The sequence below is a fragment of the Pezoporus occidentalis genome, unplaced genomic scaffold, assembly GCF_034315485.1.
Source record: "Pezoporus occidentalis ecotype Australia unplaced genomic scaffold, CSIRO_AGI_Poc_V1 ctg118, whole genome shotgun sequence".
In the NCBI taxonomy this organism is placed as follows: domain Eukaryota; kingdom Metazoa; phylum Chordata; class Aves; order Psittaciformes; family Psittacidae; genus Pezoporus; species Pezoporus occidentalis.
The window spans coordinates 375,126-399,442 of NW_026912972.1; the positions used below are offsets into that span (position 1 = coordinate 375,126).

At 47.9% G+C, this 24,317-nt stretch overlaps 1 long non-coding RNA gene across 1 annotated transcript; it reads right to left on the minus strand.

Moving 5' to 3' along the window:
• Positions 1-57: 57 nt before the first annotated feature.
• LOC134175835 (uncharacterized) lies at positions 58-15,666 on the minus strand. Its single transcript, XR_009969160.1, has 7 exons — positions 13,365-15,666; positions 11,078-11,274; positions 9,632-9,788; positions 9,368-9,513; positions 7,941-8,085; positions 4,333-4,887; positions 58-4,289 (listed from the first exon to the last, which is right to left on the minus strand). It is a non-coding gene; the product is annotated as an uncharacterized LOC134175835 (long non-coding RNA).
• Between the last annotated feature and the right edge of the window lie 8,651 nt (positions 15,667-24,317).

Genomic DNA, 24,317 nt, shown 5'->3' on the forward strand with positions numbered 1-24,317 from the left:
CAGCTCAAGCACCTCCTACAGCCTAACCCAGCGTAACAACAAGAGTAAATACAACCCTTTATCTCCATGGAACACGTGTTTTTAATCCTTATTTCTCAAGTATCTTCAAGAGCATGTGCTCTCCTGTGGCTTTTGTATTAGCTGAGGGCTGGACAAAGCACATCCACCACAGTTCAAATCCAGAAACAAACAACTGTATGAGGCCAGACACTGCAGGAGCAAATCCTCAGATGATGGATACCTTTGGACCAGGATGGTGATGCAGGCAGACAAGCAGGCACATAATATATACAGAGCCACAAGCTTTTGAGAGCAAGAAAATGAATGCCGGGCAACATAATGTATGTTAGGGGCCTGCGTCATGCAAGGAACACCAATCCCACTGCAGAAAACTAACACTATAACCACAAGAGAGCAGCCATTCACCCCTCATTTCAAAGAGTGAGCCTGAGAAAAGCCCCTCAGGTAAATATATCCACTGCCAACAATGGGTACCTGTAAATACATGCAGGGATTAAAGGTAAGTCTTTCTGTCTATATATAATAGCTTCAGAAACCACTTTGTTTTCTTGTTCTTGTCCTCTCCATGCTTCATTCATTGCCTTTTCCTCTCACTTTCTTTTTAGTGCCTAATGCAATGGGGCTCCATCACTGCCCTTACCAACACAGCAATCAGGAAGCCTTTTCTTTGGTAAGAATAGAGGAATATTAAGCATTTTACCATTGCTGTTGCAGTACATCATATTCCCTTTTTCACTACATTCCTTAAGAAAAAGCCAACATCAAGCACTGGGGGTGCGTAGGAGACAGCATCTGTTCCCAGCCTTCCATCTGGCCATGGTGGCTGGTAGAACATCCTGCTCCCACCCTCACTGTGGGGAAAAAGGCATTGCAGGAGCTGGCCCAGCCCCAAATGTAACTTTGGAACCAAGTGAAGAGACTCCTGTAAATGAAATTTAGGGGAGAAGCTGCCTCTGAGTCAGTCCTGGCAGAGACAAATCCACCTCCGAAAGGGGCTTTTTCCCCTGTGTTTTCCTTCTGGCATCCTGATAATATGACAGCAATTAAAGGCCCTGAGAACTGGATGGAAACAATTTGGGAAGGTCTCTATTAGGTTTGCTCTCATTAGCACTCCAGGCTGGTTTTCCATCTGCTAATTGACAGCTGCCTTCCACATGCAGTGTCCAAACAGAAAAGCCCCGAGGCATTATACCCAGGTAACATGAACTGGGGCCGTCTCATTGGACTTGTGAAGGAGCACAAGGGAGGCAGTCACACGAGCCCACCGTGGCCAAGCTGATGTCAAGCAGCTTCGATGCTGGGGATGGCAAAGCAGTTAAGGTGGGATGTGCACGAGGAACTGGGACATGCCAGGTCTCCCTGCCACCTGCACTTGGAGCATCATCTGCATCCACAGAGAAGAAGGGATGCCCTCAGCACTCAGAGGGGTTTGGAGCAGCAGCAGCACCAAGCACGGCTCCAGGCATTTGCTGCCTGCCTGGGGCTGTCAGGGCAAGTCTTACTGTGCTGACAAGGGCTGTGACCACTCTCTGGACTTGCCCTGCCTTGGGGAAACTGCAAGAGCCCTCCAAAGCCAAAGGATTCCACCTACAAAGCAGGCCCAGGGGTTTGGGTTCCAGTCCTTTGGCTTCCTCTAACCTGGAAGCAATGATGCTTCACCCATCCCCACTGCCTCGTGCCCAAAAAAACATAGCATTTGCCAAAAAAAGAGCCCACCCAGCAGTAAGGTAGGTAGCCCCCTGAGGCAGACCCAGCTTTTCTTGGTCACCTGGGAAAATCAGGGCAATTCTTGTGCTGGAAGTCAATCAAGTCAGTTAGAATCCTAGCTTTAGCAAGACAGCAGTGGAAGAAGGTCCATCTAATGAATCACTGCCACCACTGCACAGGGAGACAAAGGAGAAGAGACAAATGAGAGGCCCTTTCTGGCATACCCTTTAACTGCTGGAGCGCTGCCTACGGGTGTCACAGATGCTCTTTCTTGTTATGAGAAAAACATAGGATTACCCTAAACACAGCCAAGAGATGAACTGCCATGAATTCCTGTGGGGGATGCTCACTCTGCACTAAAACACATGGAGGTGGCTGAGCCAGCAGAGCTGGACCTGAAAGCGAGACAGAGGCATCTCATGGATGCCCAGACTCTGGGAAGCCACTCAGTGAGCAAGTGGGTGGTAACACAAGATGTTTGCTCTGTGGGTTTACACAGCAACAGCACTGGAAATCACTGGGGAGCCAGGAAATGGAAAATGACTGCATGCCAAGTGGGCATTCCACTCATTTGTTGTTTAAACGGATCATTCAGGAACTGTTGGTTTTCCTCTTGCAGCTCTGCCCTGGCATCCAACCCAGACTTCCTGCCTACAGAGAGCACTGATTGCAAAAGAGGCTTACAGGAAGGGCTGAAGATGGTCCCACGTTTCAGCTCTGAGTGTCCACTCTGGGACATAAGAAGCTGAACCTGGACTGCTTTCTTGGGGCAAGGCTAGGCCCAGGTATTAGGCATACTCCACTAGGATGCCCTGGCATTCAGCTGACATCCCCTCAGGTGGAAACTTGGTTCTGGCTTCTTTTTCTAGCTGAACTGCAAAGGTCAACAGGGAGGAAAGGGAGGGAAAAGACATCAGCTGGGCACAGGGATAATGCAGCCCAGCTCTGGTGGTGCCCTAGGAGATGGGCATCTACAGACAAGTTCCCACTTTGCCCATTTGGAGTGATGGTAGGTTGGTTTTGGGGGGCTGAGCCTGAAAACTAACTTTGTTTGAAAACAAACTTCTTTTCGCATGTCAGCACCAACAACCACAGCCTTTGCCAGTGGGTGGGAAGAGCCCCTCAGCCCATGCACGGACCTGGCTGTGATTTACAGGGAGCCCACTGAGTGCAGATCTCACGTCATTTCAAGTAGGAATAGCTGTGACTGTTGCTGCACGCTGTAAATCTGTCTGCGTGTGACATAATGAACAGCATCGTCTCCCGCAGGCAGTGTGATTTACAGGCATGGAAATAGCTACAGTAAGGTCATGGCTGGGGAATTGGGGGGAGGCAGTGCAGGGGCAGGAGCACAGCCTGCACCACATGGGTGGGTGGGATGCTGCCTGTGTGCTGCCCTGCACTGTGCTCAGACAGCCAAGATTGAGGGCTCTGTCCCACAGCACAGCAAGCACTGGGCTTGTAAGACATGTATATGGCTTCCATCATCCCAACATGCTATTTTATGGTACTTACCAGGAGAGACTGTTGCATTAAAGAAATCATTCCCTGAGCAGAAGAGAACAATGAAGGTTTCTCCAAACCAAGGGCAGGGAGTTATCTGGAACATAAATAACCACTGAGTCTGTCGATGCCTCTGTTTCCATTAAAGAGAAATATGTAAGAGATCAAATTCTGCAGTAACTTAGCTAATAGTTGGCTGCATTGCTGACATCTCTACATAGGCTCACCCCAAAATAACTGAGCTTCAGAGCTCGCCAGGAGTTCTCCACTGCAATGGGTCTTTCAGGCAAGCAAATGCAAATGCAACTTCTGGGAACTTGGAATTTTCTGCAGGAAACCATATTGGAAAATCCATCCTCCCTTGGGAACAAACAACATCCACTCCCCAGCTCACCCCCACTCCCATCCCAAACCAAGTAATACTGAACCTCAGCTCAGTTTCCTTGGGATGAAAGCTCCAGGTAATCTGGATGCACTGGTGTAACTTCCCACATGGACACTTTAATCCTGGTATACAAATACCTATTTTCATGCAGATAATCTCAGTTTGAAGGAGTTTAAAATAAAACTCTATTCCTGTCCTGGAATAGCATTGCTCTCTGGGACTTCACTCACATGACTGGTCTGGTTTAGCTACCAGCACAACAGAGAGGTCTACTTTTGGTGAGGAAAGTATGTTACACTAATGTACAGCCCAGGGAGCACCCCTGGGTGCCCGGCACTAATCTAAAGTAACATGCCTACTCTAACTGTTGCTTGTTTCCCTATCTTGGTCTGTGAAACCAAGCTCAGGTCAGCTCCTGACCTATCAGATTTAATTCTCTGAACCACACAAAATATGCTCTCCCTTCTATTCTATATCCCTAATATCCTTCTATATCCCTAATATCCTTCTATATCCCTAATCCAAGAGACAGAAGTCCTGTTTGCTCTCTGGACTGCTCCATTAACAGTGTTTGCTGAAGAAGTGATCAGAGACCACAACAGCTTTTTCCACCCATGTCAAAAGAAACCTCATTAACAACTACCCACACCACAGGTTACCTGCTCAGTACTACCTAGCAGTAAGCAGTAGTATACACCAAAGTAAGCAGTAGATACCTAGCAGTAAGCAGTAGATACACCAAACAGCCACAAAGCACACCCAGGAGTCCCACCACCCTAAGCATATGTTGTAAGGTCCGTAAATACCTCCACCAGTGGACACGCACCCTCATCTGGTCCAGCACCATCCCAGGGGAGCAGCCTGCCCAGCATCACCTTGGTAAAGCAAAAGGGAGAAAATCCAGCCCAGCCCAGCCCTGCCTTCATGCATAGCACATGAATGAGGCTCATCCACCTCTTCTCTTGCTGATGTGACAGGGTTTGCTGAGCCAGACCTAAGAGCCCTGCTCATGCCAAGGGTTCTACAGGACAGGTATCGCTGGTCTCCAGGGGTTTGTGGTGGCAGGCTTATGCTCAAGCACACTCACAACTGTCTTCTTGGTGCTTCGGACACTCGTGTCTGCTCCACGAAATAAGGTCCTTTCATGGTCACCAAGAGGCTGGTCAGCTGGAGAGATGAAGCAAGGATGTCCCTGGTTATGGGTCAGAGAGCTCAGGGGCCACAGTCATACCAGTGTCACTGACACACTGGACTGGTTGCATCCGTTGTCACTGCGAAGTGCACACAGAGGAGGGACAATATTTCTTCCTTTAATAAATAGCAATCCAAGAGCCATGAGGCTGTCCTGGTGCTCTGAAAAGCCAGAATTCCCCTTTGGCTCTCTATACAGCTCCCATCATTTCCCTCAATGTCTGTCCTGCCATATAGCTCTCTTATGGCACTGGCCACACTTAGTTCTGCAGAAAGGCTGTGAGCTGGTGCAACCACCTACAGCATGCTCAAACACACAGATACAGCAGGCATTGAACAGTTACAGGCTGGTCCTGTTTGCCACCCTGGCTGCTGTTCCAATGCCACACACCCAAAGCAGTAACAAAAACCCTCCAGAGTTGTCCCCTCCCATCTTCCCAACGTTCAGGGGTGCTCACCAACACGTTGCAAACCTGCATCTTCCAGCTGAGAGAAATCAGACCTGAATCTCCTGCTGGTGATAGACCGGAAAAGCACGATGCTGATGTTGTCTTCAGCATCCCCCTCAGGCTCTGGGACTGGGTCTGTGAAGGCTACCGAGTACACCAGACTGCTCAGGCAAGGCTGTTTGAAGGGATTACTTCCTCGGGCTTTTTGTAACTCTCAAACCATGAATCTCTGCAGAACACGCCATGGCATTTGCAACAGCACATGATAACTGAAGATGTCACTAGCACAGTTAGCATTACCCATGCTGCCAGTGTGCAAATGCATCTTGTAGCTTGGGCTCGTGTATTTGCAGAAACCATCTATTATCGAATCACTGCAGCTGCATGGTTGTGCAGCCTTCCTCTCAAACTGGGAAACGTGTGGGAGGGCAGCTGGGAGGTAACCCCCACTTCTCTGCCTTTTCGAACTTCCCTACAGAAGCAGCAGAATTTCCCCAGACAAACATTTCTGACGAGGAAACTGAGGGTTCCCCATGGAAATTTCCGTGAGAAAATACCCAGCTTGATGGTGTGCATGCAGGGAAAAGCTGTTGTGTAAGAGGATGATGCATTTTATCTGGTTCAAGTAGGTCAATGGGCAGCAGGAGAAGGCCAGGGCTCTGGCTGCGGCTCTGCTGCTGGGTGACCTTGGAGAACCACTGCCACGCTGTGTTCCCATCTGTGAGATGGGGATAAGAAAGTGTCACGCACAAACTCAACGGGTTATTAATAGGGGCCTCTGGCTCAGATTTCGAAACAGCCCAAGGGGTTGAGAAGCCCATTTGTTCCTAACAGTTCAAAGCAGGAAAGAGACTCAGATTTCCTTGACACTTCTGAGCGCTGAAGTTCGGAAAAAGCACTCTCAAAAGCATTTGTCTTGAGGGAAGCAAGCATCTGAGTATGTGACTTTCCCTTTTCCTAATACAAATAAAGCAAATCACCAATGAAGCTGAAATGTTTGGTTTGGTTTGAGTTTTACACTGAAAACCACCAGATAGAAATCTGAACATCAGCTACTCTGATGTCAGAGTTGTGGTAGAAAAACAGCTGATGCAGTGGTCAGAAGGAAACATTTTGACTACATGGGATGGGACTGTTTCCACAATTTCCTGTTGAAGCCATAGGTGAAATTGATACATTCTCCCCAGATGTTTGGATTTCGTTCAATGGCTAGATCCAATAGTAGCAGCAGTGTGGGTTTGGTTTAAATGGCTAATAGATATAAAGAAGTTTCTGTAGGACCGCTATAAATGACTTCCTAGGTTGACTGGTAAAGGCCTGGTGACAAAGAGGGCTGTGAAACGTGGCAGATCCTGTGTGGGAGCAGGGCAGAAGCCTGGGACAGGGACTCTGGGGACACCACTGGACAGCATCACATGCAGGGGCTGTGCTCTGGGATAGGATACTCTAACACAGGTTTGTAATGGAGCACTTCTCATTCAGGCCAGCTACAACCCAGGGGTAGCAGAGGGCATTTAACGTGCACTTAACTGATGCGGAAAGGGAGAGTGCAGCCTGGGGAAGGGAATGAAAGCAAAGCAGAAGGAACATCAACATTCCTTGGCATTTTATCTGCCCCCTGAGAATATTCAGTCCTATGCAGGAGCAGGGGAACAGGCTGCATAATCTTCCTTCCAGCTCTGTTTGAATGGCAACATGGACACATCTTGCTTTCATTCTGAATTTTACACAATCTGACATGGCTCTTGACTCATTAAAAAGACATTTGGAAACAAACAAACGAAAAACTCAGCTAAAATCTTTGTCAGCTGATTTTTGTCTCCTGGAAAGTTTTCATTTTGAATGAGGGGAGTTTGCCACAGGAGAAAAGAAAATCACTCCCTTGGAAAGCATTCAACCACTTCTTGTTTGCCTCAGCTCTGTGTTTACTGCAACCGCAGATGCAGCAGCAACACAGGGCTGAGATGCCAGGATTATAGTTCCAAGTCATTGCTGTGCTGACCCCTTATCTCACCCATAGTCCCACATCTCTGCTGCCCCAGCCATGAGGACAGTGCAGTAACACATCACCCACATCGTCATGTGTGTGCTCAGCAGATGTAACCACTGTTTCCTAACTGAAACCCCACGCCTAAGTGGGATTCAAGGTAAACATTTCCTTCCAGCCAGAAAGGGCTGCGGTGATAACTGGTTCTCACCAGAGATCATTCTTCTTCTGCAGGTGATGGGGCTGATGTATTGGAGACCCTAAAAAAGAGGAGACCATGAACTCCATCTGCTAGTGTTAGAGAAGCCAAACTGGGATGGATTGCTTTCACTTACTGGGATGTATTACTTTCACTTACTGGGATGGATTACTTTCTCTTGGATGCAACATAATGAAAAGGAATTTGTGAGACACTCACACATGGGGAAATTCCTAACAGCATAAAAGGGAGGAAGGGATGGCTCATAAAAGAGTGACTCCCTCTGGGTTTTTCTGGCAACCCGAAAAAATAAGGTTGTAGAAGGACTCCACGCTGAGGGGAGGACAATAAGAAGGAGGTGTTACGGAAAATGACCCTTCCCTGAGCAAACAGATCTGATATTCCTGCTATCCCTCTGCATCCTTCATCTGCTCCTTAAATCTGTTTCCAATGAGCAGATGCAGCCTTAACCTCGAGTACAAAAGACGTTACACTCACCTGCTGTGGTTATGCAGAGCTCGTGCCTTGCTGCCTGCGCTGCACTGCTGGGCACCATTCCATGGACCTCTGCTCACCGTGGCTCAGCCAAGATGCACCCATCCAGCGGTCCATGCTCCAGGCAAGGGATGCTTTGGACCCGATTCTGAACCAAAACCAGTAACTTTTATTCCCCCCCCCAAAAAAAGGTGGGTTGATCACAAGTTCCCAGCTCTCAGAAACACCTCCAGACTTACAAGGACAATTACAAGGACAAACTTACAAGGAACATTGTTCTATTTCATAGGATCTGTCTCAGGACCAAAACTTACAAATAATATTTTCCTGCCCCATGTCAATGTAAAGTGAGTTTAAAGATGCTGAGGTTTCTCCTATGAGGAGGCAGCTGACCTCAGGTAGAGGTCAGTTCTGAACATGCAAAATGTGGAACTAGTCTTAGGCTTCATTTGACTAAACTCAGGTTTTTAGGTATCCAATGCAATGTACATTTTGATCCTACAATCCAGTATCACTGTGAAACATAACTGAGGATCAGAAGAAAAAGCCAGGAGGAGGGAGCTATCCTGTCCCTGCAGAGCCACACGAAACTAAGTGATATCCAGTCATAGTAGGGAATGGAAATTTTCATAATCCAATTCAGTTCTTTCTTATTCCTGAGCTGGTTCTGCCCAAAGCAATGACCTGAACAGAGGGAGAAATCGTTCCTCCTTCCCTCCTCCTCCATTTATTCCAGCACTGTGTTTGGTTTTGTTTTTATTGCATCTGAGGACTTGGAAATGATCTTCATCAGGTGCCTTTGGGATGTTCTTGTCTGCTATTGAGCTCCAGGGAAAGGAGGAAAAGCCCCTTGGACTGAACAGGAAGTTACTGTTTGGAGGCACTGACACAGCTATTCAAAATAGGAGTCATGTGATATATGTGTGGAATTCACCTGGAAAAAAAATGGGTTTAATGGAAAAAAAAATGGGGATATGGGGGGAGCAGGGGCTGTGTGAGGAAAAAGGGCTTGAACAAGCCCTGCATTGCTCTAGGACTGGGTTTCTCCCAGGCCTGGCCTAAGCCTGCTGCAATGGGCGATAGCCCAGCTATCGGCGTCACTGGTGCAGGGTCAAGCCAAGGCTGAATGCTTCACTTCTCACTTTGCTGGGTTGGATTTCCATCCACTTCCTACTCAGCTTGGGCTGCTTATTGTTTTCCTGCAGCCTGTGGGGATCTCTTGTGCATGTGCAACATCCCTCGTTACACAGCTGAGCAGCGGGAACGACAGCAATGAAAGCTCCCAACCCCTAACCCCAACAGTGCAGCACTGCCCAAGAAGGGGAGGTGCCAGGTCCCCTCTTGGGGACACCCCATGCCAGGAGCCCTGTGGCTCCCCATCTGAGGGGATCTGGGCACTGTGAAGCAGCTTAAATTCTTATTTTGCTCACTGTGCTTTAGAGCTTCATTCTGGTTTGAGTTCACCTGCAAACGGATGGTTTGGCTGCAATCATCTTTGAGGTCAGTTTCCATTTATAGTGAGAAACCCTATGGCTCAGTCTGTGTTTGCTCTGACTCGTTGCATCGATTCCAGTTTCTGCATAGGCAGGAAACCACAGTGAAGAAGAGCTGAACACAGACATCTGGGTATTCCCCACCACGACTGCATCGCACTCATAACCCCTCCTGCCTGAGGTGAACACCCCTAATCCTACCTGCATTTATGTGAGACAGAGGCTTAGATCGAACAGAAGTCAGGTTTACACATGTGCTTAAGTGTGTAAGGACTCTGCATCCAGGTCCTGTCACTCCTGGTAGTTTATCTGCTGATGAAGGTTAAATAGATGGAAAACAAATCATCAGCCATTGAATCTAGAACAAAACAATGAAAGCAGCCCGAAATTAGAGCAGGAAAGAACACAGACAGGAACAGCAATGTTAACTGCAGTCAGCTTGGCTAAAGCACCTAGATGTAATGAATTAGTTTTTCCCTTGTAAAAAGCAACCCATGTTCTGAATTTGCTTTTACTCGAAATGGGTAGGAATTGTTTCTGGGTTTAAAACCATGAGATGGTTTCACTATGACTAACCTTTAAAAAAACCCATGGAAAATACTGTTCAAATAAACCAAAAGGCTACAGCGAACTCTCAGAAATGAACCTGTCAGAAATGGGCTCTTTGGCTCCAAGAACTCATGGAAATGAGGAAGTTTGGAGTTTGGAACAAAAGTTGAATTATTAGCTCAAGGTAAGTGGTTAATGAGTGCTAAATACACATGTCAGTGAAAGATATACAAACTGAAATGGCACTTCTAGGAGACTTCACAGGGCAGGAACAGCCGTACATGAAATCTATCAAGCTGCCCTTTGGGACAGATTTGCAACTTGAAGAGCAGCAAACTGGAGTCATGGTCCCATTGCTTTTTGCTATTGCTGCACCCCTTCCATCCCCCTGCACCCACAGCTGCCAAGCAAGCCCTGTCCTACACTCACCCCAGGCTGAGACCCACTTTTGATGGGTTCTTACTCCTCTTCTGTGCTTAACGAAGGGTGAGGGATAGGTTGGAAGCACACACTGAGCTCAAGCTCTAGTTGAATATCCCAGCTGCTGCCACACCAACTCCTTTGAACTGTGATTTATGTGTGGAGGAGGATGGGGGATGCCTCGGTCACAGTGTTTAAAGCAGAGCTGCCAACCAGCCTTTCGTTTCGGCTCGCTTTGCCCATTAGACTAAACAGGTTAGGGCTTGGCTGAAAGACATTTCCATGCCAGGTGATTTATCATCGCCTGTGGAGCCCAGGGAATACAGGTCCCCCAGCACAAGCGCGGCTCCTATTTGGAGCCCCGTGCAGGGTAAGGGGTAGAAGGGACCTCAGGCGTTGTTTATTTTGGATGTCATGTAATGGTAATAAAGAAGGCCAAGCAGCAGCACGTGTTAGCACCGAGTCAGCTTTGGACGCCAGGAAAACAGATGATCTCAGAGCTGCAGGGGACCTCATGGGGTGGCTCTGCTGGTTTCCCCCAGGCAGGACGTCACAGCAGCCTCCAGCACCCTGCCCATCAAGCCACAACCTCCAGGGACATGAACCCCACAGTAATGGAATCAGAACACAGAAGGAGGGTGCTGGATCCTGGGACCCTGATTTCTGCTGGTGTCTTACCTGTTTCCTGCATCTGATTTCCAAAGTCATCTGATGGACACAGTAAAAACCGCTTTGCCTGTGAACAACTCCCCAGCAAGGCAGGATTCCCTCACAGTTCAGGGAAGGGATTTTCAGTCTTCCAGCCCTTAAGATGTTCACTTTGAGGATTAGAGGCTGTGCCGCCAACCCCTTTGGGATAGAAAGGGGAATGGGACCTAAAATGTTATAAAAAGACAAAAGCAAGACAACACATTTATAGGCAGAAAATGATGACAGTGACTTTTCCCCAGCAGGAAGCATTTTGATAGAAAGTGCCTGGCTACTTCCATTTCCAGTGCAGGTTCATGCTGGAATGTGGTATCCCAAATTGCCTGAGATTTCAAGATTAGGGCTAGCAAAGTACAGGTAATTAACTGTAGTAACAGAGCTGGGAATCAGACCTATCCAAAAGGGGGGGTTCCAGCTCAGTTTTGGAACTGGTTTTGAGCTTGTGCAAAGCTTTCAAAATGAAGAAAAATACTAAAATATAAATTATTAAATATGTTTTCTAATTTAAAACCACACTTTAAGCCATCAAACACTGGGATGCACACGCAGTGTGATGAGCTCTGCCAGATCATCACTAAAACATTATCTTGCTGGAAGGGAATGTCGCCAAAGAAATGCTTCCTCCTCATGGCACAGAGTTGTCACTCCTGGGAAATGGCATTGAAAAGCCTTCCCTGTACATTCGAGGTTCAGGAAGCAGAAGGTGCAAACAAGGAAGCTACCACCTGCACTGGGGCAAGAGTTTTTGCACTAGAAGTCCCAGCACTAGTAGTATGGACGTCAGGAGCAAGGAATCAAAGCACAGTGATTTGACTTGCTCCTGCTTTATTCAAAGGGCAGGCATATCTGGAGCAGCCTAGGAGGACTCCTTTTCTTTTTCCTGAAAGATGTGTCTGAGGAGTAGTATTACTCACCACAAGTAACTTAACACAGGCAGGGACTCAATGGGAAGAGGAGAAGAGCGCATCTGGCTGGGGGAACCACAAAACACCCACCTCTCCACCCACCCTGGCTGGAAACCCTATTCACAAACCCTGTGTGGGATGTCACACACAATTCATTACGTTCACACAAAGGGAGTGGAAAGGGACCTGCCATCACATTGTCACTGTAGTGGGGATCCATCCCTCACTGTCGATTCCATGATACATTGTCCACGACTATGGGGCTGGGATACCCCAGGCTGTGAAAGATGGGCACATCCTGTGTGGGGCAAAGCTGGGGGCACACAGAGCCTGGGTGGTGGCGGGCAATGCTGCAGCAGTGATGGGGAGCCCGGCAGCATTCCCTTCCTATGGTGTGGTTCAACATGTTCTCTTTTTTTCCCCCTATTAAGTAGGATCTTGACATGATTTTAGATCTCCTCCAAGGGCAAGAGTCTTTAGCAGAGAAACCAGATGTGCCTGGAGTTAAACACATGAGCTGAGAGCTTGAACTTTTAATCCATGGAAGGATTTCTATCAATTAAATTAGTCTGTATTTCCCTGCTCTCCCCTCCAGGCTGAGGACCCCCAGTGTCAGGCTCTGTGTAAACCATGACTGTAACCTCTTCAGAGTGAGGCAGGCAGCTGTCCTGATAGCAAAGGCAAGTAAATGGGGAGAGAAGGGTCCCCCCTCTCTGTCTGGGGACCACACTGTCCTGCAGGGACCACTGCAGCAGAGAGAGACAGAGAGGTAGGGGTGCATCTACCCACTTGGCCAGTAAAAGCAACTATAACACGGTTGCGCACTCACCCTGGCTTACACTTGCTAGGAGAAGGAACAAGAGTTTGCACCATGTACATCACCGGCTTTTTGGTTGCTAAAGTAGGGGTGCCCCACATTGGCTGAATTTCAGCATCATGGCTGCACTGCCATCATTTTGCTGCATTAAATAAGGCTCAAAGTCTGCGATGATGCCTGGGCTGCAATGCCAGCCCTAAGCCCAGCTCTGCCAAGGTCCACTGTGGTAGCTCCAATTTATCTCTTAATTCCTTATTTGTTTGCTTCATGCCTCCCACCCTGGGAAGCCCCTCTGTGGACCAGCCCTGTGCACAGCAGCACAACCAACCGGCTTCCTCACACCTCTCCAGGCTCACATCATACTCAGCCTTGTTATGTCCTGCACTGGGTTCTCTCCTCTGGAGCTCGCATCCAAAACGCACCCAAGCCTGCCTGCCCACTAGAGGACAATGTCCTTTAATTTAGCGTACAATGTTCACTAAAGGACAATCACAGCTCAGCACTGAACCGCTGACGGTGACCAGCTTCTCCTTACCTTGCAGATGATGTGGCCACAGCAAGCAGAGCGCTGCATGCACAGAAACCAGTGGAAGCAAGGGAAGAAAGCACGCAGATCTCTCATTGCTGGGAAGGCTGAATTTCTTCCTTAGCCTTAACTTGGCCCCTGAGCTGTTTTGGTGGAGGCTGCCATCACAAACAATGTGCTCTGTTTTCCTGATCAAGGTCCGAGTGAGAACTGAAATCCCCTTCGTTCGCAGGCTGGGTTTTCTCCTGTTTTCAGGAAAGAAAAAGTCAAAAGGAGCCCAAGGGCAGACCACAACAAACCGAGCCTCCTCTTCCAAACCCTCCAAAAGGACATTTTCATCCTCATCATGATATAGGAATAATATTTATCTCAGCTGCAGCCAATCTACAGCATCTGTGGCATGGTGCATGTGTGTGTGTCACACATGTGGATGCCTGGGACGATGGAGATGAGTTCAAACACAGCCCTGTAACATGAGGCTAGCAGGAACTGCTGGCCATCACCCAAGATAAATGGCCAGGACTGTCCATACACAGAGTGAAGGCAGTGGTCAGCCACTCAGCTAACTACACTCACACCATGCTTGCCAAAGCAAATGGGCTGCTTTGACCCTGACTGATATTCCCAACACAGTCTTCTTCAGGCAAGCCACAGAGAACCCTGAGTTAGCCTGAAATACAAATAAGATCTGTTAGATGGGAAAGCCCCGAGCAAGGATGCTCGTGCTGAGCCCAGGGCAGCTGTAGGCTGGTTTGTACCCCCTCCTTCCTGAAGATAATCTCATTGTCTGTAGCAGATTCAAAAAGAACTAAATACTTGAGATGAGAAAAGACACGCACCTCTGCAAAGACATCTCTTCCAGGAAACGAGAGTTCTCCTTGGGTTGGGGGTTACATATCAGAGGCTATTGATACAAGTCAATACTGCTCTCATCAGAAAGTTTTATGCTGGGAAATGCTGTTCTGTGGAGGTACCTTGCATTGTGTCAGCACAGCTGGATTTTATCAGCATTTTTGGAGTATTTTGATTTTATTGGAGTATTTTGTCTTTTCCATTTCAGTTTTGCATAAGCTTAAATAATTTAAATTAACATAAAAATGTCATTCAGCCAATTTTTATCACTGAGTGTTTTTTCTCATTGAAAAAAAATCTCACTTTGTAGCAAATCTCAGTCTGGTTTGACACAGAAGAGAAACAAATTTCCTTTCAAATTCCTTTCCAAATTATGCAAATGTTCATAGAAGACAACATCTGGTTTCCACATGTATCTGATTGTTACTGTGATGAAGCCTTTAGCGTAGTGTCTCTTCCCATCACATAAGATTAACTCAAATTGGCTTGGATTGGAATAGTCCATGAAGGCAAAGAGCTAGATGGGAGAAAAGCAAGAAGGCAACCAAGAGAGTGCACTGCTGGCAGAGCTGGTGGATTCCATTCGGAGGTCACTGTTAGGTTTGATATTCTTTTACATCTTTATTAATGACATGAAATGCAACTCGATCTGTCAGTGAAACAAGAAAAATAAACAACACAACCAACTGGCAAAGCTGAGAGCAAAATAGTTTCTCCATGAGGTTACTGGTTAGACAACACCTGAAATAGCACAGACCTTTCTGGGCACCCAACGCTATGATTTCAAGGGAGTTCATAGAAAAGCAACAGAGATGGTGGAGATGGAGGTGTTGAACTTGGCTCAAGGAAATGTTGGGCACAGCAACAAGCTATGAGTGCTTAAAGAAAACAAACACCCAGGCAGAAGGCCTGACCTTAGTGAGGCTGATGTCAAGCAGAGCTAGAATTTCATACCGAGGAAGAGGAGGATTTAGTGGTGGAGAAGGCAAGATGCAGGAGCCATTGGATGAAAACAGAGGAAGCCGACTGCAGTTTCAATACCAAGGGAAAACAAGGCAAGAAATTTCAGTTTTGTTTAAAGGCAGCAAGATCCAGAGTGCCAACCGACTGGTGCAGAAAAAGCCAACTGCAGCTTTGTAACCCTCTAATTAAAACAAGGTTAAATAAAACCAGTGTTACATATTCAGCTCTGATGAGAGAGGGAGACTGGATGCTAACAAAAGCAATGCTACACCCCCTGCAGCCAAACTCCCAAGTGTAGCAAGAGACAGCATCTCCCCAGTCGAAGCACAGATGGTTTTATATGGGAAGTGTAAGTAAGATGTTACCATCTGGTTAATAAAAGTTGCATCGAAGCTAGATTTGACTACACATCCTCAGATGTGAGCATTTAAGGTTTTCAGCCAGAATGCCCATGGAGAAGGAATTCCCATTGATATCCAAAGTGTTGAACAGAACCACAAAATGTCCTGACAGTCCTAAAGACTACAAACCTATATTAAATCTCATTGTTATCTGTGCAGAAATATAACTGCACAAATATAACTGGCTCTACTACCAGAATGATCAATAGCTGATGAGATGTAGAGGCTATTGGAGAAGCTGGCCTCTGCAATGTACAGCAGATGCAAAAAATAAGGCTTAAAGCAAGCTATTTTCAGAAAATGGTAACTCTGCTGGAAAAGTCTGCTTTGGACATGGAATCTATTCATGCATTTCAGCTGAAACTGTCAATCAGTTGTTTGTTATAGAGGGAAAGACATTCCTGAGGAACTGGAAACGCTTTCTGGTTTGGTTTGTTTTTCAAAAGGCCCTTTTCTTCCTCAACTGACGTGCTATTAAAATAACGATCCTTCCTTCACAAGGACTGACCCTGACATCAAAAGAAAATGTTTATTCCAGGTTGCACATAAAGTTTTGAATTACTTTAAGAAAAGCGTTTTGTCTTTCTCCTTTGCTTGCAAAGAAACCAAGGAATTTCCAGTTTGGCTTGGACACCAACCCAGGTAGCCCACTGCATCCATCCCTCCAGTGAATGGTAACTCCAGCTCTGCCAAAACCTCCTGCAGCTTTCCCATCAAGAGGGGGGTTTACTCATGATTAAGATTAGAATAAATGAACAAGATGAATGATAGGAAACCAATTAGATCAATGAACATGGGCATAACCCAACACCCTCTCCAATCAGAGGAGATTCTAAGCGATTGCAGGGGGTTAAGGTAAGTTTTGGGCAGCCAAATAGGAATGAGAAAACACAGCCCCGAACCCCTATCCCCACCACACCAGCACACTTGCTCTTGGAGCCTGCTGCCAATTTTTATCTTTATAAAGGGCTGAGTTAGCAGCAGGACTGCCAGGACTCAGAAGAAGGTGAGATAGCATCGCTCAAAGTCTCTGCGTGCAGGCAAAGAGGAAACACACTTCAGCAACAATATTAAGAACCTGCCAATTTCACATAAGATAAATAACTAGAGTTACCCTGCTCTATGTGTGTTCTGGAAATAGCACCACATACATCAGCACGGCCTGTTATACAACTCTTCCCATCTTACTCAAGCTTTGGATAACTGGGGCTTCAACTTCCCAACCACCATGACTGGCAAAGCTATGGCACAACAGCTTCTCTTCTCTGTGTGCCTCAGGGACCCTCACTGAAAATAAAGCAACAATAATTTGGCTGTCCCAGTGGAGAAAGCAAGAGGAAGGCAAGAGATTCCTCCTGACACAGGAGGTTTCTAGCAGGGTGTGATTCGAACCCAGACCTTCTGCAAGGCCACTGTGATCTGTTTGTCTCCTTGAGGGTGTAAGCTTTACCGCTGTGAGCCTGCGTTACCAGGACAGGACAAAAATCAGATGCTACCAAAGACTCCAACAGAAAGGCACAAGGAGCCAATGCTGCATTTGTCATCCTTGTAAAAATATCCTCCAATGTGCTTTCATTTTTAAACAAACAATTCTAAAGCTAACAATAGCACACTGCCAACACCCTACCGCCTTTAGCTAGGAACTCTTCATGGGCACAAGAGGCACCAGAGAGGGTTTCAGGCCTCATGGTCAAAAGCTAGTCAAAGGCTGGACCCTGTTTCTCTAGGCAAATCTTGGAGAGGCTTGAAACCATGGCACTGCAGTGCTCGAGCTGACATTTTCATTCTCTCCTTTCAATACGGATCTCTATTTAGACACCAGAACGTCAAACAGAGGATCTCTAAATACGCCATCAATGCCATCATCTCAGCAGGGTGCACAGGTTGTTGAGAACAGCAGAAAAGAACCCAACAACACAACGGTTGCCTTGAAGTTGGTTGCTGGTGTCCAGTGTACATCAAACATCAGGACCTGCATTTCTAGCTGGAGCTCAAAGAACCACTGCAATGTCACTGGCTTTCCTTGGGCCAGGTGAAACAGTCCTACCCATTTTCCCTACCCATTCTTTAAGGGTATGTCAAGTTTCCTCATTACAAGTAAGAGGTGATTTCTTATCAGCTGCCTGGCATGGTGCAATGTTTGCATTACACAACAAGATGAATGTTACATGTTATTGGAGTCCTCAGAACTGTGAGAGTGGAGAGGAAAGACTGGGGCCAAGGGGCTGGCTAATCACGGGCTTGCCTTGGTCCCAGCCAAGGACTTACACACACACAGACCTTCCCTATTCTTCCCTAAAAGAGGGGCTTTTCTTCAGTAACTCAGGCACGCAGGACCCATGGCTGCACAGGGCACCCATTTAGGCTGCACTGGGTACCCATTTAGGCTGCACTGGGTACCCATTTAGGCTGCACTGGGCACCTATTCAAGCTGCCCTTTCCTGAGTAACACAAAGAAACCAGCTGTTCTAAAGAGGAGAATTACATCCCTCTCTCTTATTTTCCTCCTTATTTTGCTTTTCATCCCCATGTGTCTTCCCAAAACACTTCTCCAACCACTGCCCCTTTTCCCCCAAAGCCAGCTTGCTTGCGATGGGGGAACTTGGTTGGCTGCACTGAGGGTGCCACTTTGGACTGGTTCAACCTCTCTGCTTACCTTGTCACCAAGCTCCATCCTCTAGAGGTGTGTTTCTGCAGGGAGGTGGTGATGGAGGATGTAACTTGAAGCATTTCCTGGTTTCTCTCCTATTCTTCCAGCAAATTACCTCCAGACACCATCGGGCAGAGCACGAGTAGAAAGTCCTCATGAAGCAACTCAGACAACTCTGGAGCATGCGTGAAGAGAAAGCCTGGAGCTGTGAGTAGAAAAGGACATAGAAAACGTAAGTGAAAACAGCAAAACAGGATGGGAGAGGAAGGAGCCCTCCACTCCTGACTGCTGAAGCTCCACACACTGGCAAAGACTATGAATGTCTGTGCCCAGAATGGAGGACATGGACAACCACCTTCAGAAGGGGAGGGAGCATTTCCCAGTAAAGAGGGACAAAAGGAGACCTACTCTTTCAGCCTGCTGGCCAGGCATGGCATCCCTGCTTCCCTTATGTGCTCCTGGAGAGTGATGAGTGTCTTCGGTAGGATGGGTTGGGCTTTACATAAACTATTGTGGGACTATGGGGCCTTCTACTAAATATATGGGACTAACACCTTGGGTGCAGGCAAGCTGGGGTGGAAATGGTGAATCTGAAAATTAGGAGGGGCAATGAGAGGGAGGGTGAGGATCATCAACTCCCATGAAAGAAATGGGAGCCGCTGCTTCATTACCAACAGCTGGTGCTTGCCAGCTCCTCTCCCTGCCCTTCTTTGGGACTGGTGCTGGTGTGTGCAGAAAGAGGGAGTTCTGCTGAGTCTCCCATACGGGTGTCCCATATTGTACAGGGCCCTGCTTAAAGATCCATGTGGGAGCACTGTTGGGTTGGGGTGAGCAGCGGACTGGGTGCCTGGGTGCCCAGCTGGGCAAGGCTGCGAGAGGCTAGTCACTGAAGCACCCACCATCACCCAGCCTCACACAGCCATGGGGGTGCAGTGGCAAACACTGTGGTTAATATGGACAATGACTGAACCTGTACCTGGAAACATGCTGTGGTGTCAGGATCCTCAGTAGCAACACACAAGGTCCGTGTGGTGACCGTGCACCACCTCCATTTCCCAGGGGAGTTCAAGCCAGCCTTGAGGTGTTAACACAGTCTCTGCTGTATAAATAATTACAAAATGCTTCAAATACACCTTTAAAAAAAAACACAGGAAAAGGTAAAATGAAACAACCCCAAAGCCCAGAACTGCTCATTGCATCTCCAGCAAATATCATCTTAACCTTGCCTATCTTCAACCCGGGGCTTTCACTAGCAGAGAAAACCTCTCTCCTCCCTGTACCCTGCCTGTTCTCCTGCTTGCTTGGTGGTTACTGAAGTTAGACAGGATTGTAGCAATGTCAAGATTTGGGGGCAAAAGAAGGTGGAGGTGAGAAAAAAAGCTTTTCCACTTTGTAGTCCTACCATGAGCATCTGGCTTTCACCCACAGGGGTCAATGGGAGATGGGAGAAGTTCATAGATGATTTATGACATGCAGCATATTTGATTTGCAAGGCTTGGGACCTTGGGCAGGACTCAAGGACAGCTCTGGATGTCCTGGGCATGGGAGACCTCCAGTTTCTGTCACTGCCTGTTATCAGCCAGCTCTGAAGGCAGCAAAGCAGCACCCAAAAGACTCAAGTTCAATTGATGAAAGTATCATGTCCAACTGGAGAGTGGTGCAGGGAGGAGAGACCTTTTGGGAGGCTTTCAGGATGTGGAAATAGCGTTACCTGTGTGATGCCCAGGCGTGGACAAAGCTTCCCTTCGGGACTTGGGAAGGATCTCTTCCCTTTTCCTCCTGGGTGATTACCCATCCCTAGGCTGGACTCTAGTTCATCCATGGGCAGCAGGGCTTCATCCTGTGGCCAGTAAGACTTGACACCTAAAACTGAACCAGCTCATTTTATGACCCGGGCTAATGTAACTCATTTTATGTCTGCCCTGGTTTGTTCCTTAAATGGCCTGGCTAGCAAATCCCAAGCTGGAGCTGTCACTCTGCCCCTGGCCATCTCTGCTGCTGCATACGAATGGGGATGGACTCATTCTGAAGTGTTCCTGGCTAAGGGTGACCTACTTACATGGCTGCGGTGAGGTTCATTACAAATTCCTAATGATCTCACTGTTCCATTAAATGAAGGTTGCCACCTGTCCCCAAGACTTTGGATCAAGCTGGGATTAACATATCTGCTGATCCATTTCCCCCCTTTGTAGGACACTGCCCCATGATCAACAGGGGCTCTTTTCAGACCACCAGAGGTTGAGCCTTAGCAGAGATGTGGTGCTGGGTCCCATTAGCAGAGGATGCTGAGCAGCGGGGCTCCTGCTGGTGGCAGGCACTGCCCCAAATCCTGACCCACTGATGATCTGGGCATCAGGTTCCACCTGCTCAGATCCCACCACGAAGAAAGTCAAACCCTATGCACATCATTTAGTATGGGGGGAAAAGAGAGAATGTGATTGCCAAGGTTGCATTTAGGGCAAATTAAATCCTTCTAGTTTAAGAGACTCTGTAAGAGACTCTTTACAGACCTGGAGGCTGCCTGCAGTTTTGTTCTGGGCAGTCATCCCTACTGCAGCATTACGATGACAGAAAAGCCTGGTTAGCACCCAACAGCCACCCTGGCTCGTGGACCCTTTGCAGGGATGCTTGTTCAGCACACTGTCCCAATGCAGCCAGCCCAGCGGGGTGCAGGGGGTCCCCCTTGTCCTCCAAGGGTCAGCCCCACAGCCGAGAGAGCTGGAGGTGGCAGGGTAGAAGCACAAGGAACAAAACAGATAAAGAAAGAGGGAGGAATAAATTCCCATGGACAGGCTCAGTGAGCACACTGCAGCTAAATGACCTCAAGTGCACCACTTTCTTCCCTGGCTGGGAGAAGGCAGGAGTACAGCTGCATTCTTCATAAATAGGAACACCCTGGCTTGTTGTTTTCTAAAGCTGTCTAGACAGCAGAGCAGGACCTTATTTCCAGTCACATAATCACTTCCCCATTTCTCTTTGCAGCAGAGGACATTTTCCAAGATTAGATAGAAGCTGGTGGAGCAACATGTTATTAACCTTGGGTGTGCCTCCCTGCTTTAGGCTCTCCCTGTCCAAGCTGGAGGTGCCGCTCTGTCTGATCACGTCTCCCCTTTATTCATGCCTTCCCCCTTGACAGAGAAGCTGCTTCTTCCACTAGCTTGCAGAAGACTGAATTACACACAGATTGCAGACAATGGGGAGCAGAGGGTGCTGCGGGAAAATGACAGCTCCCTTTAGCAGAAAGTGAATATTATAGAACCATAGAAACAACCAGGTTGGAAAAGACCTTTAAACTCATACAGTCCCAACTATTAACCAGCAGTGCCAAAGCCACCACTAAGCCATAGCACTGGGGGCCTCATCTACACGGGGTGTGAACACTTGCAGGGACGGTGACTCCAGCCCTGCCCTGGGCAGCCTGTTCCAATGCCTGAGCACCCTTTGAGGAAGCAATTGTTCCTAATACCCAGCCTAAACCTCCCCTGGCGCAGCTTGCCTCTTATCCTATCCCTTGTTACTTAGAAGAGACCGACCCCACCTCACTCCATCCTCCTGTCAGGCAGTTGTAGGGAGCGATAAGGCCCCCGCTGAACCTTCTCCAGACTAAACAACCCCAGGCCCTCCGCCGTTCCCCATCACACTTGCACTGCGCCTCCCTTCGACGGGGAGGCAACGAAGGGCCAACCCACTCCGCGTTTCGCCTTGCACCGCGGAAGCGAGACTCGGGCTCGCTGCGGCCGCACACGGAGAGACAGGACCGCGGTACTCACCGGGTCCGCAGGGCCCGCAGGGTGAAGCGGGTGCGGTGCGGTGCGGTTCCGCGTGTAGAGCCCGCGTCCGCGCAGCGCCACCAGCGTCTCCCGCCGCAGCGCCGGTACCCACCTTGTGCTGCTCAGCACGGCACTGATGAGCATTACAGCCGTTGAAACCAGCTTTGTGCTGCGCTCCACCAGGCCAGTGTGCACCGGGCTGGGCTGCTGGGAGGAGGTGGTGAAAAGACGTCTCTGCTGGGGTGCTCACTGCGCAGACATACCCCACCGGCACACCCTGCCACACACTGTGCAGCCTGTGCCCCCCAGGGCTGACCACCCTGAGTGTTTATTCTGTGCTTTTCATCATTACCAGTCCGTTCTCTTTGTTAAGACTGGAACCCATTCCCACAGGACAGAGAAGGCAAACGAATACCCACGTGCCATTTGGCTGCAGCACATGGCCTGACACAGCAGCAATGACCTCTCCCCATTGCATGGGGATAAGGACCCACTGTGCATGGAGATGTTGCACCAGGCACTTTTGCTGCAGAAGGTGCTCCTGCAGGTCCAAGGAAAGGACTTTGCGAGCATGAATGGCATGATAGGGGTGCGTGATCAGCATCCTGTACCCAACGTGGCCCATGTTTTACTGCAGCCATGTGCAGTGATCTGTGCTCAGGTTATCTGGGAAAAGCACAGTCCCACTCAGCTTGTTACACTGAATTAAATCAGCAAAAGCTGAAGACAAATAGACCATCAGAAATGAGATTATTTCAGTTTAAAGAGTCGGAGTAGGAGGTTTGCCAGCCTGATGGAGCAGCACTAACTCAGTAAGATAGGAAGTGTTTTGGGGGGAGGTGTTTATAGCTGAATTAAAGGGCATGTTGCTTGCTTGGTGTTACAAAAGTGATGCTGACCCTCTCCCCGAGCACTGTGTATGTAGGGTTACCCATCAGGAGTAAAACACATGTGGAATGGGAGGACTGCCCTCTTCCCCACCTCTACAGGATTGCCACATCTCCCCGCGGCTGTTAAAGTGATTAGCCATGCACAGTACAAGGCCAGGCAGGGATCTCTTTTTTCTGCTTGCTAAGCATTTTGCTTTAAAGGGTGCAGAACCTGACTTTGGGAATCATTTCACCTTGAGAGTCTTTGGTATTTCTCTGCTCCCTAAAGCAAGCAGTTAAAATCATCCAGGGGGCTGCCTTTCCTTAAGCAAATTCTCTACTGCTCTGCAGAAAGTAAATACATGAGCTACCCAATATTAATGCTTTCCTTCACAATTTACGTATCAAGCACTTTAATGAATTGTTTTCAGTATCATTGTCCTTACCGTGGATAAACCTAAAAGTAATGGGTTTGTAATTAATTAAAGTTTAATTACAATAGTTTGTCATTTTATTATTTGCAGTTATTACCATAAAGGTAATAAAAATTGCAGGCTCTCACAAGTGAATACAAATCCCTAATCAGGAGCAATCAACTCACACCATAACCTTGAACAAGGGTGACGTTATTAATGCAGCAGCTCTGAAGCCTGAGCTGGTGCCTTGCAGGTGGCACCTGCAGCATCCTCAACCCTGGCTGGGGCTGCATGATGCTTTGGGCAGTGGTGCTGGGATCCTCTTGCCCCTGCCCTTGGGCAGCCCTGGGCCGTTCCTCCCCTTTGAATCTCTTTCTCCACAAGCTGGACAGTCACCCACAGGCTAAAGAAGCTTCCACACCTGCCTCCTGGATGTTCCCCTTGAACACACTGATTTCCTAAAGCAATTATCCACCATAATTCTGATTAGCTATAATTTATCCAGGTCCTTGGATGAGTTTTTCATTCCTATCAAGTTTAAAATTCTTCCTTAAATCCTAATTTCTGCATCATACTCTTCTAATATTGAATTTTCAAGGAAATTTTTCCAGTATTATGAATGGTCATTCCTAAACCACTCCAATATTTTACCCCTCTGACATGGTGACCCCTGCAGCTCTGAAGTATGAAGGATAAAAGGAGAAGGGTTAAATTATACCTGCATTTGCTGCTGCTGCTGTCCCAGTGACTATTTCCAGGACTTGCAATGCCCATGTTTACATGCAGTTGATTCTCCTTAGTTGAGGGAATAAGATAATGTGTTTTCTCATCCCTGCATCTTAATGGACTCCAATCATACTCATGCCTCCCTGGTGCACTGCCTTTGGCTTGGTCTGATATCTGGAAAAACCCATGTTTAGAGCAGTTTTCCACTGGCCAGTGTCAAGGCATCTTCAGAAGGCAGGAGAACTGCACCCAGAGCAGCAATTATGCTGTAATTAAGCAGAGGTTCTCCCACTGAATGCCCTCATGGGGCTACAT